Genomic DNA, 14,710 nt, shown 5'->3' with positions numbered 1-14,710 from the left:
GAGGGGACACGCCATCCCTGCCCCTCCTGCAGAAACATCAGCCCCCACTAGGTCCTAAGTTCTACAACAACCATCCTCAGACCGTTTTCCTTTTGCTAATGAATCCTACCCCAAGATGGCCTGGGAGCTCTGGGTTTCCAGAGGCCGCAGAAGATCAAAAACCACAGCCTCTGCCTTATGTTGGGCTTCTAGAAACAGACTCTAAAGTAAGGAGTCATTTCATGAAGAAGGCTTACTGGGGAGTGCTCTCTGGTGTCACACCTGTAACTGGGCAGAGGGACAAGATGACCCATAAAGAATTGCAACTAATCCCACAGAAGAGCTTTGAAGCTGGGATGACCCCTCGGAATTGTCCCAAATTAAGGAAAGCGGATTGAGCTTGCATATCCATCCCTCCATCAGCCAGTCATTAGCCAGAACAATCATCAAGATGAAGCATGCGCTGGAATAAAGCAGTTCTTGGGCAGCCCCGGTGGCGCAGTGGTTTAGCGCCACCTGCAGCCCCGGGCGTGATCCCGGAGACCCTGGATCGAGTCCCACGTTGGGGCCTGCTTCTCCCTCTGCCTGTGTCTCTGCCTCTCATTCTCTCTCTGTGTCTCTATGAATAAGTAAATAAAATCTTAAAAAAAAAAAAAAAGGAATAAAGCAGTTCTTGTAGCCAAGGACAATCTCCAGTGAGGCATCAGCAACCAACACTCCCAGCAGCAAGCTGGTGTCGACTCCAGGAAGGGGCTCTGGGCACAGTACCACAGTATCCACTACAACCCCTACCAGACCTGAGTTTGAGACTTGCTTCTGTCAATACTAGCTGAATGGCCTTTGTGGAGATAAAAGTAGGGTCTGCTGCTCCCTGAAGGTTGAGAGTCTTAAATAAGAGAATTCTCTGAAAAAAAAAAAAAAGAGAGAGAGAGAGAGAATTCTCTGGATAAAAATGGCAGTTTGAACTCTAATGCTTATTTTTTCTCCTTCTCTATACCTCCTCCCCTAAAAATGACAGTGGAAAGGAGAAGATATAAACCCAGAGGATAGGAAGAAAGGAAAAGGAGTCATTAATGGATGAGAGAGTTCAACAGATTTCTTTAAGATTGAAAGGGGATAGAGGAGTGAGTAGTACTTATTTGGCAGAATGCTGGAACCCACAACATAACCTAAGCTCTCATGCTCCACCACCACCCAATGAGGATGTTCAGAACAGCCACACTCACCATTCTCCATACAAACTTTATGGGCTAGATACCCTTGTCTGGCAGGATGTTCCTGAAAATGCCCCTTTACATCTCCTCTAGTTAATCTGTCTGCCTTCCCAGAAACAATTGCTTATTCCCAAACCTGTTTATGCCAGTTATTCTTTCTTTTGTAATTATGTGATTCAATTTAATATTAATAAACCAATAAAATACGATTGTAAAAAGGGAGTTGTTTCTTGAAAACTAAGTTGAAATACTCAGGGAAGGCAGATTGTTATAAAAAATGTTCAGATGAGTTACAGACAAGCAATTGTAACAGACTGGGAGGAAATTATATAAATCTAGAAGGAATCTGTATTCAGATCATTCCATAAGTTCCTGATCTATAAAATAAGCTGAACCAGGAAATGATAGACAATGCTTTATGCACTGAGGTTTGTGCAAGAAAGACCTTATAGAATTCCAGTTAACAGACCCATACTCAAAGAAAGGGGAGGAGGCATCTGTAGGTTTTAAGTTAAAATAAAATGTTTACAATGTCTTTCATTTTTTAATGATTTCTCATTTGAAATAATTTTGTCAATGAAAAACTTGCACTAGTTTCTACTGACCTAGACAAGACCTGTAAAAGATGTATCAATGAGGTGGGAAGGCGCTGGGGGTGGTGGTGGTAAGAGATGAAATTTTCAGGCTGGAAAGGCCTGAAAATCTGTCCTCACTAATCTGCCCTGAAAATCTGCCTGGGGAACAGTTAGACTCGCAGCCCTCTTCCCTACTTTATAGAGAATGTGGCTATAGTGACCCCCTAGAACTTCACTACGTTCCAGGCTAAGAGTTTTATGTATATGAACTCAACAGGCCATAGGCTAATATTCTTATTAGGTCTAGTTCACGGTTGGAAACTGAGGCACAGAGAGATTAAGTGACTTGTCCGAGGTCATATAGCTACTCAGTGGCAGAGCTGGGATTCAAACCCAGATCGTCTAGCTCCAGAATCCATCCTCTTAACCATACCCATTCTCTTTCTTAACCACATCCATCCTGCTCTACTGCAGAAACAGAGCAGTGCCAGAGGAAAAACCTCACCTTGTTAATAATGATGACCAAAAGACCAGGCCCTGCCTAGCCCACCTGAAGAGAAACTGAGCCATCTGCCTTCACAGCACACCCAATGTCAGGCAACTTCCTGGACCCTTATCCTTAACTATGGACAAAAGCCTAGGAACACTGAACATCAGAGAACCCTTGATTGGTGAAGAGGGACACAGAGCCAAAGTTAGACCAATAAACTAGCCAAACCAACAGAGAAACCGAAGGAGACGGAGATAAGTGAGCGCACAGGAGGGGGAAGACACTAAGTAATAAAGTCCGAGAGATAAATAAAGAGGCTGTATCTGTGTTGGGGTGGGGGGAGGAGAGAGGCAGAGAACAAGTAAGAACTCATGTAAATTTAAAAATAAAATATCTGAAATAAAAAATTCAATGGAAGAATCAAGACATAAATTCAAGGAAATAATCTAGAGAGTAGAACAGAAAGATAAGACCAAGGGAAAAAGAAAAGAGACCTGGAAGATCAATCCTAGAGGCTCGGGATCCACCTCCTAGGAGTTCCAGAGAGGACACAGAGAGAAGCAATTATTAAAGAAATTCTTTGTTTTGGGATCCCTGGGTGGTGCAGTGGTTAAGCACCTGCCTTTGGCCCAGGGCGCGATCCTGGAGACCCGGGATCGAATCCCACGTCGGGCTTCCAGTGCGTGGAGCCTGCTTCTCCCTCTGCCTGTGTCTCTGACTCTCTCTCTCTCTCTGTGTGACTATCATAAATAGATAAAATAAATAAAAAAAAAGAAAAGAAAGAAATTCTTTGTTTTAAATTTCGTGGCACTGAAGGACACAAGTCTCCAGGTTGAAAAGACCCATCTGGGCCCTGGCACAATGAATGACAAAAGTCACCAATATGTCACATGGGTTTAGAAATTCCAGAATTCCAAGGACAAAAAGAAAATCCTAAAATACTGAAAGAGAACAGTTACATACAAAGAGAAATCACAAGGCATGAGACTTCTGAAGGGTAATAGGTGCAGAAGACAGTGGAGCAGAACACGGACACTCTAAAGGAGAATCCTTTCCAACCCAGAATTCTCTGCCTCGCTGAATCACTGACCAAGTACAAGGGTAGGATATAGATTAAGTCCACATACATGAAAATGTCCCACCTCTGGCCAATTTCTTAGGAAGCAACTGGAGTTTCCAAAGGCAGAGAGTAAGGAGACAGAAGACGATGAAACAGGGAGTGGGAGAAAGCGCTGGAGAGGAGAGCTGCTGCGGACAGCTGGGCGCTGTGGTGGTCTAGAGGGTACACCCCTGGGAGAATGACGGGATTTTTGTGGGGGAAGAGAAGTGGAGGCAGTTCTGACAGAGCTTTTGGGGAAATAAAGAGCCACGTTTTCCGAAGAGGAATGCGGATGGCTGAGTTACCTAAAAATAGTGCTCCGGGCACCCCGGGCAGGAGGGCGGGGCTGCGACCCCGCTGATTCCTGGATTCCAGCGGGAGGGCGAAGGAAGTCTGAAGGTGGGAAGGTAGGAGAGAGCGGTATAAGCTCGTGAGTTATGTAATTATGTAGGTAAACATCAGAAAATACAAATTAAAAAGCTAAACTCGCAGCTGCTACCCGGGTGCGGAGCTGGGAGGCGGCCTGAGCGAGCAGCGTCTGGCCATTTTTCAATAAAAGCCTTTGGATTTGCATCTGGCCCGAGCCCCAGATTGCGCGGAGCACTTTCACGTGTGAGGCTCCCCGGCTTCCTCGGGCCGCTCCCTCCAGGGGCGGGAACCAGCCTCCGGGGCCGCGACCCCTCAAGGTCACAGGAGGCCTGACCCCCCCGCGCGCCCGCTGAGCCGCCGCAGCGCGGTCCCCACCCACGGACCGAGCCCGGAGGCTCGCTCCCAGCCCCGCCGCCGCAGCCCGGCCCTCCCAGCGCGGCCACGCGGGCGGGGGGCGCTGCCGGACTCGGGCCGCCGGCCCCTGGGCGCCCGCCGCGTCCACACGGTCCTGGGGAGGACGCGCCGGAGGCAGAGCCGCGCGCGGTGCAGCAGCGCCCCCTGCCGGACGCCGGGTGCCCTGCGCCCTCAGCCCTGTGGCCTTGCGCCCCTGCGCCCTGCTCCCTGCGCCCTGCTCCCTGCGCCCTGAGCCCTGCTCCCTGCGCTCCTGCGCCCTGCTCCCTGCGCCCTGAGCCCCGCTCCCTGCGCCCTGTGCCCTGCCCCCTACGCCCTGCTCCCTGCTCCCTGCTCCTTGCTCCCTGCTCCCTGCACCCCTGCGCCCTGCTCCCTGCACCCCTGCGCCCTGCTCCCTGCTCCTTGCTCCCTGCTCCCTGCACCCCGCTCCTTGCTCCCTGCTCCCTACGCCCTGCTCCCTGCACCCCTGCGCCCTGCTCCCTGCGGCCCTGCAGCTCTGCACCGCGCTGGACAAGGCTTGGGCCCCGGCCCACGCGGCAATCCGGGAGGCTGCGACCCGGGCTGGCGCCCTCGGGGCGGCCAGTGGCCCGGCAGCGCCGCAATCACGGAGGCATCATCCTAAAACCAGGGGACGCGCCGGCCGCCGGAGCCTCCTCCTTGGACGGACACTAGAACTAGAGGGGGCCGACGGTCGGCCCGAGGTCACACAGCACGTCTAGTACTCCCGGACCCGGACCCAGACGTCCTGCGGACCCTCCCGGGGGCCCGGACCTCCTGGTTTCCACAGCCCCTTGAACGGGCCTCTTGGCCTTCGGGAAAGAGCAGGGGACAAAGGGAGTTCAGTCCCGCCCTGGACGACCTTGGGAGGGGCCTCCGCCCTCTGCCGGGGCTTGGGTCAGGCCTCGGGTATGACCCCCCGGGTCCGCCCTGGGGCGTCTGACCCCCGGAGTCCTCCCCGCGCCCAGTCCCCGGGGCGGCCGCGCCTCTCAGCCGCTCACCCTGGGCCCAGGGCGGCCGCGGCTGACCCCTGCTGGCCCGGCCCAGGGGGGCCCCACGCCCCGACCGCGGCCCCCGTGGCCCAGACGCGACCCCGCGTGGCTGCGCCCGCCGGCCTGGTGAGCCCAGCCGCCCAGCGGGGAGCCTCAGGCGCGGGAGCCCGGGAGCCCACGGGGACTGGGGGAGCCCACGGGGACTGGGCGGCCTGACACCCTTCGCAGACGCAGGTTCCAGATGAGGAGAGGCCTAGGCTGTGCCTCCAGTTCCTCAGGAGGCGACCCGGGGGGGAGGGGGGGTGGTTAAGAGCCTTGAGTCCAGAGCCCCACTGCCCGGGTTTAAGTGGCACCTGTGGCCCTCCTCAGCTGTGTGACCTTGCATAAGTCACCAAAACTCTGTCTCCATTTTTGCCACCAGAATTGGGACAATACACCTTATGTATCTGAACCCGTTTAGCCACACAGCCACCTATTCTGAAGTAGGTACGGTTATCCCCGTTTAACAGTGAAGCACAGAAAGGCTAAGTAACTGAGCCAAGGTCACACAGAAAAGAGGCGGCGGAGCGAGGACAGAAATCCAGGTTGTCTAGCTCAGAGGTCACTGCACTCAACTGCCATACTACCCTGGGGTGATAGCAGCACCCGCCTTACAGTATCGTGGTGAGGATTTTATGAGCCGATATATGTAAAGCACTCAGAACGGTGCCTGGCACGTGGCAAGCCCACGTCATTGTTACCGTGATTGTTTGCTGAACACCTACTGTGTGCGAGCACAGTACTAGACACCTGGGCGACAGCAGAGCACAGGCTGACCCCACCACTGCCCTCATGAGGCTGCCAGCCTAGAGGAGACATGGGACAAGCCTGAGGATCATGCAAGGTACTGAGAGGATTCCAGGCCAGAGGGTGGCCCAGACCCAAACAGAGCCACTGACCCTGGGGCTGGCAGAGGAAAGTGCTAGAGGCAGGAGTCCAGGACACAGAGATCCCTCTCCTTTTTTAAAATTGTATTTATTTATTCATGAGAGACGCAGAGACATGGGCAGAGGGAGAAGCAGGCTCCTCGAAGGGGGAGCCCAATGAAGGACTCGATCCCAGGACCCGGGATCACGACCTAAGCCAGAGGCAGATGCTCAACCACTGAGCCACCTAGGGGCCCCAGACCCAGATCCCAGAGTAGGAAACAAACACGTCGAGCCAGGGCTGAGAAAAACGCTCAGATGGGCTGAGCCCGGGAGGTGAGGTATCAGCCGGGCACAGGTAAGATGGGGTAAGGGCTCCCTGATGGCAGCCCTGGCCTCCTACCTGCCTGGCGGTCCTCAAGTCCTCGCCTCCGAAATCCAGGAATCACCTGCAGGTTGGTTTTGATTCACAGACAAGTCCTCTTGGTCCAGAGTCCCACTCCCACGGCGCAGAGGAAAGCTTTGCTCTGTGACAGCTGAAGGGAAGGGGGCTCCCTCGGGAGGCAGAGGACCGAACCCCTTTCAGAGGTTGCAGGGAGTTCGTCGAGGGCGTCCCGGTGCAGGGAGGGCAGTGGGACAGGCCGGCTTTTCTGCTTCTGCCCACTGATGAAACTGCTCTTTCACAATGCCCGTGCTGGTGCCTCGTGGAGGCCTAAGTGGACCCGTGTCCCCTGCTGCCAACCTGTTTCATCAGAATGCTTTCCCACTGGCTGCAGATTGCAGCAGCTTGTAGGAGGGGACAGGGGTTAGGGGTGATGCTAGGGCTCAGGACCCTCTGAGAACTGGCAGGACTTCCAAGGGAGGAGAAAGGAACAGCATTTGGTCTCTTACGTCAGCCCTTAGTAGGTACTTTACCTTTAGGGCTGATCTACCTTTAATCCTCATCGCAGCCCGGCCAGGTAAAGATGGTAGTTGTTATTCCCTGTTTCCTATGGGACAGAACCAAGACTCCTGAGGTGGCATCACTTACCCAAGGTCACAGGGCTGACCAAATGCAGAGGCGAGTTGAAGTCTAGTCAGGGTGACCCCAAAAGGGGAACCTTGCCCACCACATTCCTGCACTTTCTTAGAGAAACCCGGCTGGGAGGGGGGGGCTGTGAGGACAGCAGGTCATGGGGAGGGAAGAGACCAGGGAGGAGGGGTTTAGGCCCGGTGGCAAAGGCAGAGAAAGGCAGGTTAGCCTCAGTGTCTCCCCCCAAGGTCTCCGTTTTCTCCCCCAGGCCACACAAAATCAGCTTGGCTGGGGCCTCCCTCCTCTGCAGGGTATTTTTAAAACCACCCACCTCTAAACTCCTCTGTTCCTGTGCTTTAAAGTTCCTCTGAAAAGTTAGAATAAATTTGTCTGTCTTTTCTCCCAGACAAATGCAGAGGAGGAAAACAAAAAGAACACGTATTTTATTAGCGCAAATTTCGGACAATGACACCTCCAATCGTCATTTTATGGCACGATGATATACAGTAATTAGGTGTCAGGAGTAATCCATGGCCACAAGAATAGAGGCATCTCTGCAAAGAAAGAAAGAAAGAAAGAAAGAAAGAAAGAAAGAAAGAAAGAAAGAAAGAAAGAAAGAAAGGGGGAGGGAGGGAGGGAGGGAGAGAGAGAGAGAGAGAAAGAAAGAGAAGAAAGAAAGAAAAAAGAAAGAAAGAAAGAAAGAAAGAAAGAAAGAAAGAAAGAAAGAAAAGAAAAGAAAAAAAAGGAAAGAAAAGAACCACTCTTTCCTCCCAGAAGGAAATCTGAGCAGCTGGGAGAGGGAGAGGCGGGAACCAGAGCCTGCAAAAAGCAGCTCACAGCTGCCCATGGGGCTTAGGGGGAGCCAGGCCAGAGCAGCTTGGGGTGCCCCTAAGGGAGTGACAAGAGGGTCACAAGGAAGACTGATTGGAATCTCTATTTAGCACTTTTCTTTGTCGGCCCCAGGTCAGTGGCTGCATTTGGTTCTGGGCCACCCTGTGGCCTGGGACCCTGATTCTCAGAGCACCCTACATATTTCTCAGGCTTGTTCAATGTCTCTCCCCCTGGCTCTGACACCCCTCTGCAGCTGAGTGACCTGGACAAAGATCTTTTCCTCTCTGGAAGGCACGTCGTGGATCCACCAGGGCTCGGAGTCCTCCTGGCAGGTTTCCTGGGGAGTGGAGCTGGAGTTCGGCCTGAGGACGTGGGTGCGGATGGGCACAGAAAAGCAGGAAAGACGTTCCTGACTGTGAAGCTGGCCCCCGCAAAGGTGTGGAAGGAGGAAACCTGCCTTAAAGACCCTCTTAGGGGAGGCATGTCTGGGTGTCTCAGTGGTTGAGACATCTACCTTTGGCTCAGGCCATGATCCCAGGGTCCTGGGATCGAATTCCACATTAGACTCCCTACGGAAAATCTGCTTCTACTTCTGCCTCTCTCTGTGTCTCTCATGAATAAATAAATAAAATCTTAAAAAAAAAAAAAAAAAAGACTGTCTTAGGGGAGAATTGTTTTTAAGACTGCATCATTTGCAAGCATTACCAATCTTATCTTTAATTTCTAGGAGATAAAATGCTAGGCTTTTATTTTTATTTTCCTCTGGAAAACACTACCCAGAGGGTTCTTTGTGTCTGATGACCTGGGCTCAATTCGTCCCTACTACTTTCTCCAAGCAAGTGACCTCTTAGTGTCAAGTTTCCTCATCTACAGAAGCGGATAATTACATCTGAGGCTATTGTGAAGATTACATGGGGGCAGTCCAGGTGGCTCAGTGGTTTAGCGCCGCCTTCAGGCCAGGGTGTGATCCTGGAGACCCGGGATCGAGTCCCACATCAGGCTCCCAGCAGGGAGCCTGCTTCTCCCTCTGCCTGGGTCTCTCATGAATAAATAAAAATCTTTAAGAAGAAGAAGAGGAGGAAGAGGACGAAGAGGAAGAAGAAGATTACATGAGATAGGGACGCCTGGGTGGCTCAGTGGTTGAGCATCTGCCTTCGGCCCAGGGCATGATCCCAGGGTCCTGGGATGGAGTCTCCCATCAGGCTCCCTGCATGGAGCCAGCTTCTCCCTCTTCCTGTCTCTCTCTCTCTCCCTGCTTCTCATGAATGAATGAATAAGTCTTTAAAAAAAAAATTACATGAGATAATATAACCAAGTCCTAATCCAGGGCCTGGAATGATCTTCCCTCAGATCTTAACAGGGCTGACTTCTCCTCATCACCCTTCAGATCTCAGATGCAACCCCCTCAGGATGGCCTTCCCTGACCACCCAACCCAGAGATGGTGTTCCAGTCCCTTCCAAGGTGAAGCCACAATCTGAAATCACCCTATTTATCACTTGCCTCTTGTCTCTCTTCCCCATGAGAATGTGATTCCTGAGGATCCTCTTCTATCTTGTCTGCAACTAGAGTGTCTCCTAACACATGAGAGGTACTCAATTAAATTCTTGTTGATTAAATGAAAGAATATGGAACACAGTAGATCTTAATAAATCCTCACCCCCTTCACTTTGCTCTTGCCTCTCTCCTTTAGCCGGGACTCTAACGATACAAGGAGTGAAGCAGAGCAGTCCAGTCCAGAGGGGAAACCATTCAGATCCCAAGGCTTGACATCCCCTTGACAGTACAACCCCAGCCTGTACTTTCTTGGGTTAACCCGAGGCATCCAGACAGTGTCTTGCCTTAAGTTACAGTTATAAATGACAAAGCCAGAACTGGCCCCAGCAAGTCCAGCCACGAGCTTAAGCTTTCTTTTTTTTTTTTTTTTTAAGATCTTATTTATTTATTCATGAGAGACAGAGAGAGACACAGAGACACAGGCAGAGGGAGAAGCAGGCTCCATGCAGGGAGCCTGATGTGAGACTCGATCCCGGGACTCCAGGATCACGCCCTGGGCCGAAGGCAGGCTAAACCGCTGAGCCACACAGGGATCACGAGCTTAAGCTTTCAACACTGTATGGCTCTTTTAACTAATGTTTTTGAACCAAGAACAGTTCTAGGTAATTCACATATACTCTATTTTGTTCTTAGTCTTTTAAAAAAATTTTAAGCTTCATTGTGGTATGATTGAAAGATAAAATCGTAATATATTTAACGTGTACAATATACACATACATTGTGAAAGGATTCACTCCAAATTCACTTACCACATCCATACTTCCATGTTTCACTTTGGGGAGGGGTGTGAAAACACACAACGAGATATCACCTTACACCTGCCAGGATGGCTCTTATCAAAAAGATGAGAGCTAAATGCTAATGAAGATGTGGAGGAAAGGGAAAGCTTGTACACTGTTGGTAGGAAGGTAAACTAGCGCAGCCACTATGGAAAACAAGAAAACAAGATTCCTCAAGAAATTAATGATAGAACTTCCATATGACCCAGCAATTCTACTTCTGGGTATATATCCAGAGGATACAAAATCATTATCTCAAAGAGATATTCTGTTCCATTGATCTATGTTTCTGTTTTTAATGTCAATACTATACTGTTTTAATTATGATAGCTTTGTAATATAGTTTGAAATCAGGAAGTGATGCCTCTAGCTTTGTTGTTCTCAAGATAGCTTTGGCTATTCAGGGTATTTTTCTGTGGTTCCATATGAATTTTAGGATTGTTTATTTTCCGTTTCTGGCAAAAATGGCATTGGAATTTTGATAGACATTTCATTGAATCTGTAGATCACTTTGAGTAGTGTGGACATTTTAACAATATTAATTCTTCCTATCCGGGAACACCAAATATCTTTCCCTTTATCATGCCTTTAATTTCTTTCATCAATGTTTTATATGTTCAGTACATGGATCTTTCACTTCCTTGGTTTAATTTATTACTAAGAAAAAAAATAATTTATTACTAAGTATTTCATTCTTTTTGATGCTATTGTAAATGGGATTATTTTCTTAATTGTTCTTTCTGAAGGTTCATTGTCAGTGTGTAGAAACACAACTAATTTTTTAATATTAATTTTGTATCCTGAAACTTTACTGAATTTGTTAGTTTTAGTTTCAACAATTTTTCAGTGTAGTTTCTGTATATAATATCACATCATCTGCAAGCAGAGACAATTTTACTTCTTCCTTTCTGATTTGGATGACATTTATTTCTTTTTCTTAATTACTTGCTCTGACTAGGACTTCCAGTACTATGTTGGATAAAAGTGTTAAGAAAGTGCATCCTTGTTTTATTCCTGACCCTAGAGAAAAAGTGTTTAGCTTTTCAGCATTGAGTATGGTGTTATCTGTGGGCTTGCCAAATACGGCTTTTATTATGTTAAGGTAAATCCCAATTATACCTAATTTGTTGAGAGTTTTTATGAGATTATCATATGATTTTATCCTTCATTTGTTAATGTGACATATCACATTTATTGATTTGCAGGTGTCAAACCATCCTTGCATCCATGGAATAAATCCCACCTGATTATGGTGTGTGATCCTTTTTTTCTTTTTTTAAGATTTTATTTATTACTTGAAAGAGAGAGCAGAGAGAGAGAGAAAGCACATGATGGGGGAGGGGCAGAGGGAGAGGGAGAAGCAGACTCCCCGCTGAGCAGGAAGTCTAATGTGGGGCTCAATCCCAAGACCCCAGGATCATGACCTGAGCTAAAGGCAGGCACTTAACCAACTGAGCCATGCAGGTGCCCCTGGTGTATGATCCTTTTAATACACTGTCAAATTCAGTTCACTAACATTTTGCTGGAGATTTTTGCATCTATGTTAATCAAAGATATTGGCCTGTAATTTTCTTTTCTTGTAGTGTCCTGTCTGGCTTTAGAATCTGCATAATTCTGGCCCCATAAAATGAGTTTGGAAATGTTCTCTCCTATTCTTTCTTTTGGAAAGTTTGAGTAGTATTGGTATATATTCTTCTTTGAATGTTTGGTAGAAATCCCCAGCGAAGCTATCTTGTCCTGAACTTCTCTTTTTGGGATATTTTTGATTATTGATTCAATCTCCTACTAGTAATTGATCTGTTCAGATTTTCCATTTCTTCATAATTGAGTCTTGGTAGGTTGTGTGTTTCTAGGAATTTATCCATTTCTTCTAGGTGATCTAATTTGTTGATGTATAATTGTTCATAATAGTTTTTTAGAATCCTTAGTATTTCTGTTATCAGTTGTAATGTAATTTGCAATTCTCTAATAGGAGATTTAGCATCTTTTCATATGCTTATTTGTCATCTGTATATCTCCTTTGATGAGATGTCTGTTCATATCTTTTGCCCATTTTTTATCTCTGTTGTTCATTTGCTTATTGTCAAGTTTTAAGAGTCCTTTAAAAAAAAAAAAGAGTTCTTTGTATATTTTGGATAACAGTCCTTTATCAGATGTAACTTTTACAAATATTTTCTCCTCTATATGGCTTGTCTTCTCATTCTCTTAATGGTGTCATCACTGGCAGAAGTTTTTAATTTTAATGAAGTCTAGTTTATCAATTATTTATTTCACGGGTTGTTCCTTTGGAGTTTTATCTAAAAAATCATCACCATACCCAAGATCATCTATATTTTTTTCCTTTGTTTCCTTCTAAGAGTTTAATAGTTTTGTATTTTGCATCTGTTAACCACTTTGAGTTAATTTTTGTGAAATATTTAAGGTCTGTGTCTAGATCATTTTTTTGTATGTGGATGTCCAGTTGTTCCGGCACCATTTGTTAAAGAGATTATCTTTTCTCCACCGTACTGCCTTTGCTCTTCTGTGAAAAATCCATTGACCATATTTAAGTGGATTAATTTCTGGGCTCTCTATTCTGTTCAATTGATCTATTTGTCAATACCTCACTAGATTCTGTAGCTTTATAATAAGTCTTGAATTTGGTTAGTCTCCCCCAACTTAGTTCTTCCCTTCAATATTTTTCTGGATATTCTAGATCTTTGCCTATCCATAAAGAAGTTATGATCAGTTTGTTGACATCCACAAAATAACTTGTGTTTTGGGAAGATTGTGTTTAATCTATAGATCAAGTTAGGAAGAATTTAAATATTGAGTCTTCCTGTTCATAAACATGGAATATCTCTCCATTTATTTTGTTCTTCTTTGATTTCTCTCATCAAAGATTATAGTTATCCTCATTTAGATTTATATGTAAGTATTTCACTTGGGGTTGCTAATGTAAATGGTAATGTGTTTTTTATTTCAAACATCACTTGTTGGTTACTGGTATGTAGGAAAGTGATTGGCTTTTGTATATTAATCTTATAATCTACAACCTTACTATATAATTGCTTACTAGTTCCAGGAGCTTTACGTCGATTCTTTAGATTTTCTACACAGATGATCATGTCATCTGTTTTTATATCTCCTCTCTAAATATGTTACTTTTATTTCCTTTTCTTGTCTTATTGCATTAGTTAAGACTTCCACTGTGATGTTGAAAAGGAGTGGTAAGAAGGGACATCCTTGCTTTGTTCCTAATCTTAGCAGGGAAGCTTCTCGTTTCTCACATTAAGTATGATGTTAGCTGTAGGTTTTTGTAGAAGCTCTTTATTAAATCAAGGAAGTTTCCCTCTAGTCCTAGTTTGCTGAGAGCTTTTATTATGAATGTTAGATTTTGCCATATGCTTTTTCTGCAACTGTTGATATGATCATGTAATTTTTCTGATTTGATATGTTGATATTAGGGATTATATTAATTGATTTTTTGAGTGTTGAACCAGCCTTGCATACCTGGGACAAATCCCACCTAGTTGTAGTGTATACAAATCCCTCAACATATTAAAAACATTTTTATTACGAAAACTTTTTTAAATACACAAAAATAAGGAGTATAGTAAACCTGCGTACCTAACTCCCAGGGTCATCAGATACCAACCTCTGGCCAGTCTAGATTCATCTACATACCTACCTGTTCACCCTCTCTCCAACCCTTGTTGTTTTTTAAAATCAATTTCCATTCATTTAATCCCTAAGTATTTCAACATGTATCTAAAAAATAAGAATTCTTTCTCTATTTTAAACAAATACCCTTAACCAACCTTACAATTTTAGCAATTTATTAGTATCATTAAAAATGCAATCAGCAAACAAATATCTTTAAGTAAACTTTTTTACTGATGTATAAAATACATACAGAAAATGCACTAATTATAAGTGTACCACTTGATGAATTTTTCCAAAGCCCCTGCCTGTGTAACCAGTTCTGAGATCAAAATGCAGAACATGACAACACTCCAAAAGCCTCTGTGACCACAGAGTAATGGCCCTGTTCTTCAAACACTTAGGTTTTTCAGGGACACAGTCAAGCAAGAATAGAGCCAGTCCTATGGCTCTATGACCAGAGCACTCAGAACAATGATTTCAGATGGAAGCAACATAACCAATACCTCAATTACTTCTCCCATTGGTTAAGTACTCCTTGTGCTATTTAGTCCTCACCTTGACCTTGTGAGGTAGGGACAAGAGACAGTTCATTAATTCTGCCATTTTATCGAGAAGCTGACGTTTGGGGAAGTGGCATGATATGCCCAGAGTCACACGGGTAGTTAATACTCAGTAGAGAAAAACAAAGGAACTCATATGTGCCAGGTGCTTTGTACAGTTTCATCATGTAAATCTCACAGCAGCCCAGAGAGATTTGGTAAAATGCCCGGTAATTTCACAGCTAGTTAATGGCAGAAGCTGGGATCTGAATACAGGTCTCCCAGAGCCTAAAAGCCAGCGCCACCCCCGCTCCCTGG

The sequence above is a fragment of the Canis lupus genome, chromosome 15 (genome assembly GCF_011100685.1).
Source record: "Canis lupus familiaris isolate Mischka breed German Shepherd chromosome 15, alternate assembly UU_Cfam_GSD_1.0, whole genome shotgun sequence".
NCBI lineage: Eukaryota > Metazoa > Chordata > Mammalia > Carnivora > Canidae > Canis > Canis lupus.
The sequence above is the reverse complement of the archived record's forward strand: the minus strand, read 5'-3'. Positions refer to the sequence as shown.